Source organism: Mchenga conophoros, linkage group LG22 (assembly GCF_057382185.1).
Source record: "Mchenga conophoros isolate Kocher_MC1m ecotype Shallow Benthic linkage group LG22, M_conophoros_male_GT1.1, whole genome shotgun sequence".
NCBI classification, from domain to species: Eukaryota; Metazoa; Chordata; class Actinopteri; order Cichliformes; family Cichlidae; genus Mchenga; species Mchenga conophoros.
Window position 1 is genome coordinate 6,946,160 of NC_140546.1, and position 5,010 is coordinate 6,951,169.

The 5,010-nt window shown below is 39.1% G+C and overlaps 1 pseudogene across 1 annotated transcript; it reads left to right on the forward strand.

Annotated features, from left to right (window-relative positions):
• The first annotated feature begins 501 nt into the window (after positions 1–501).
• LOC146548682 (major histocompatibility complex class I-related protein 1-like) lies at positions 502–3,852 on the forward strand (annotated as a pseudogene). Its single transcript, XR_014890552.1, has 5 exons — positions 502–577; positions 1,576–1,646; positions 2,407–2,673; positions 3,002–3,270; positions 3,363–3,852. The product of XR_014890552.1 is annotated as a major histocompatibility complex class I-related protein 1-like (transcript).
• Positions 3,853–5,010: the final 1,158 nt, after the last annotated feature.

A 5,010-nucleotide genomic window follows, 5' to 3' on the forward strand; every position in this document is an offset into this window, starting at 1 on the left:
GGCATTTGACAAATTTAACATTAGTTCCAAACACTATAGCCTGAAATAACAGTACAGATCTCAGAGCCACAGTGAAATGACTGCATGAAAGTAAACTGATGATGTATAAATAAAATGATATTATTTTCTAACTCCATTTTTCCATCTATGTCATGGATAAGTAAAGAGCTGCAGGTCGGTCTCTGTAGCTGCTAAAAACATAAACTTGAATTCCTTAGCTTTGCGATATTTCAAATAAATTTGGGGAAAAGAGTTTGGTTTATGTGAAACAGTGTAGAACAAATGCTGCCATTTAACATGCAAATCACACACATGATCTTTTTGACTGCAGTTTTCTTTACTCAATAAAAACATTAAGCATCACAGAAAGCGAAAGCTTGTTTTTATGGTGTCATGTGACCTACAGCTAACAGATCTGTTATACTCTTGTCTGGTTATCGTCCCTGGGTTTCTGTTAGGAGTTTTCACTTCTCTGTTTTCTTGTGGTATGTACTGTCTGTCGTGGAATTTTGTGATTAACGTCTGCAACACGGAAAGAGCGCGCAGGAGAACACGCATACACATCAAAACATAACAGGTTAGTAATGAGCGTTCTAACCTCAGGGCGTAGCAGCGCCCCTTTTATAACATCGCACAAACTGAGCAAGACGGTTGGCAGATAATATAGTGAAACATCGTTAGGCCTAGATGAGCAGTTTTCACAAGCTCAAGCTGACACATACTTGGTTCATCTTAAGCAGGCAGTTATACAAGTGAGATTCTAAACACATGAAACTAAAATTAGAATTTCCCATAGCATGCCACATTTGTCTGTTTGTATCCTCAGTTGTCATTGTTTTGTTATTGTTGCATTTTCAAAATCATTAAAATCATTAAAATTAACCCTTGATAGTTGACATGAAATTCTCAGTACATTCTTCTTTTGGGTCACTCAGAGTACATATGTGCAAAGCTTCATCTAAAATTGATGTCATATTTTAATCAGACTCAATACGATAAATGATTGTATCACACAAAATGTATGATATGGTATAGCTGTCATTATATTTAAAATTGGGTAATACCGGTACTCTACATGAAACAGTAAAATGTGTTCGTTTAAGCATTTAATATAGTTTATGTTCTTCTCTTTTAAATACAATAAAATTGAAAAATTATTGCATTCCGTTTTAAAACAGGAAATAATATACATTTATCAGATTTAAGACAGCATTTGTTTTAAATCTGGGTTGCTATTATTATTTCAGAGGACTCAAAATCAAGTTAAAAAAAACTATTTTCAAAGTATTTTCAAAGTATTACAGCAAAATAAATTCGTTCTGATACTGTAACATAAAGCTTTCATTTTTAATAAAGCACACGTGTTTTTTAAACTGACTCGTAGGCGGCTCTCTACCACAGCCGCGAGGACGGGATGTGATGTTTTACATCCACTTCAGGACGATATGTCAACGTTACCTCTGCCAAACAATGACTGTATAAAAGATGACTGTATATCTTTTATACAGTCATTGCTGCCAAATGGGAGAAGCCTGGGCTAAATTAGAACAATAACTCACTGCTTTGGTCCTAAAGGTATAATCCAAATGAAGCTACGATGGGAAGGTTGTTATTGTTGCTTTTCCTCTGTCAGTTTGCGTCATCAGGTAAGATTATGTCCACGTTATTGATATTTTATTTGGAAATTTGATCTCTCTTTGTACTTTCACTGTCTTCAGCTTCACTTTTACATCTGAATGAAAATATGATTTTACTGAGAGGAGACAGACCGCGGACAGTTTTATGTTGTACATTTTCTTTCATAAATCACAGACCATAAATCAACATTTGAAAAAAGAAAAAAGAAAGAAAAAACGTAATTATTGACATCAACGGACAGATGTTGACATTGTTTCCACAGAATAGAGGTCAGACCAACGATATAGATCAGATAAAGACTGTTTAAATTTAAACGGCTCGGTTTCTTTCTCTCTCTCTCTCTCTCTCCCTCTCTCTGTTTTGGTTAATATATGGCTACAAAGTATTGACTCAGGGGGCTGAATAATTACGCACACCCCACTTTTCAGTTATTTATTTGTAAAAAATGTTTGGAATCATGTCTGATTTTCGTTCCAATTCTCACATGTACACCACTTTGTGTTGGTCTTTCACGTGGAATTCCAATAGATGGCAAGATGGCGCGGCCACGTCCAGACGCCTTCCTGACCGCTCCGCTCCGACTATCCACTTGTATATACTATATATATATATATATATATATATATATATATATATATATATATATATATATATATATATATATATATATGTGGAAAATGTGGAAAAGTTCAAGGGGGCCGAATACTTTTGCAAGCCACTGTGTAGAACTGCAATGCCACCTAACTGAAAGTCTGATTATTGTTACAGTGAAACACTCCTTGAAGTTTTTCTTCTGTCAAACATCTGGAGTCCAGAACATTCCGGAGTTTGTGGTGGTTGGACTTGTTGATGGAGTTCAGAAAAGTTACTATGATAGCAGGACAGAGCGACCAGAACCCAAAACAGAATGGATGAAAAAACTCATGAAGGATGACCCTCAGCACCTGGAGTGGTACACTGCTCGCTCTTTGCATGTCCAACACTTATTCAAACATTACATTGAGAATTTGAGGAAACGTTTCAACCAAACCGATGGTATGAATTTGTTTCATTTGTTGCAGCAGAATTTATTTTCGTTGTGGTTTTGGTTTAAAATAAAAAACTAAAAGTTTATTAGATTAGGGTTAGATATAGAATGTAAAATAACATAATGTGATCTGCTACTTCACGCACACGTGAAGAGAAAAGAAGAAAAGAAAATAAGAACAGTGAACGAAGCAGAGAAAAAGGTGAACCTTCCACAGTGTCCATTAGTTAATAGACTGTTTTATGTGCCAGTAACTGTATGTCCCTCTATTTTTGTTTCTGTAATGCTCACATCTCACTGGTTTCCTGCAGTTATTGTCACTATGTCTTTTTTCAGGTGTTCATAATTTCCAGAGTATGAATGGCTGTGAATGGGATGACGAGACTGGACAGATTAATGCGTTCATTATGATGGAGAAGACTTTCTATCATTCGACCCGCAGCGACTGACATGGATTGCTCTAAAACCACAGGCTGTCATCACCAAACTGAGATGGGATGGTGAAGAAGATCAATTAAAATGCAATAAGAACTTTTATGTCCACGAATGCCCTGAGTTTTTGAAGAAGTATGTTCAGTATGGGAAAAACTTTTTGCAGACAGCAGGTAGAATTAAAGAATCTGGTGTAGAAAAATAAAATAAATTATATGACAATTCAAAGACAATGTAAAACCTTCCTAGCTTTATCTTTTTGCAGTCCTTCCTTCAGTGTCTCTCCTCCAGAAGTCTTTATCCTCTCCAGTCAGCTGCCACGCTACAGGTTTCTATCCTGACAGAAGTTTGATGTTCTGGAGGAAAGATGGAGAAGAGCTCCATGAAGGTGTAGATCCAGGAGAGATCCTCCCCAACAATGATGGGACCTTCCAGATGAGTATTGATCTGAATGTTTCATCGGTCACACCTGAAGACTGGGAGAGTGACGTTCTGTATCGAGGGTTCAAAGCTGGTGTCGAGTAACGGTGTGTTCACACCGAATGCGATAGACGCGAACAGCGCGTCAGGTTTACATGTAAAGTCAATGGAAAAGCGCGATGACCCGCGATTGTGGCTCCCGCGAAAATTCGAAAGCAGATTTGCGTCGCCAAAACGCCTGAAACGCGCGTCAGTCTAGCGCATTTGGAGCGTTTGACTCGCGAAAAAAACCACGCGCGTGAGTTTTTGTGTTGCATTTTGTGCATAGGCGCGTTACGCTTCTACCGCTCGAATTGGAAAAATCTGAACTCCAGCGTCAAATCGCACCGCGACAACCAATCAGGAGCCTGGTGACGTGGCTGTGACCTAGGTCAAAGGGGCAGATCCAGCCAAAGCCCTTCATTCTTCATTGGAAGGAAGGCTAATCAACACCGTAGCAAACAACCTGGAGCTGTACGACACCAGCTGCTTTCTGTACCGAGACAGGAATATAAAGGACCGAGCTTGGAGGAAGATATGTAAAGAGATCAGGCAACCTGGTAAGTTCATTCATTTCTCTTTTGAAAGTTTTCGCTGACCCGGGGAAGCCGCACAAAAGCTAGCAAGCCACCGCTATTTTCCCACTGACGTACAAATACCGTTCTGCTTTTATGCATGTTGTCATATAGGAATATATTTTGTTTATTAATAAACAGCACACAGTGGTCCCGCTGTTCATCCGCCACTGCTTCGCTTTTTTGCTGATTTTCTTTTTCTTTTCTTTTTTTTGCACCGTACAGCATTGCATTCTGCAGCCTGATTGACAAATCTCCTCCGTGTCGTGTCTCCTGCGCTTGCCAAATTTATCATGTTTGGTTTTGATAACCATCACGTCCAATAGAAAAAACAGCACAAAAACACCCATAACTATGACCCTCATTCGGAAATAGACACCTGCACCGCAAGGGAAAAAGGCGCACGAAAGTGGCAGGCAGATGAAGACAAACCGCGGCATAATAATACTTTAAGGTTTTGCAATCTACAAAGGTTTGCACTTTGAGAATCAATTGTGAGAACTGTGACCAATGTTCATGTGCGTGGGGGGAAAAAGTGTATAAAGTGCGTGTCCAGGGGCTAGTTATTCTGAGAACCCCTGCTGCAATAAATGAGGGACCACTGTATATACTTTCTCTGATTATATTCAACATGTTACCATTTAATACTGTATTGATAGAGCCAACTGATTCTGCAGCAGAGCATCCCCTGTTGCTTCTCCTGGTTCCCCAGTCCCTGAGCTCCTGCTGCTGCAACCACAGGTATGTAAAGCAAGCACTGATACCTTTTTAGTCGGTGGGATTGCCTTGTGATCATCTTTACTTGATTATTAGGGCCCGAGCACTGAGAGTGCGAAGGCCCTATTGTAATTGCTCTGTTTATTATTATTAGGGCCCGAG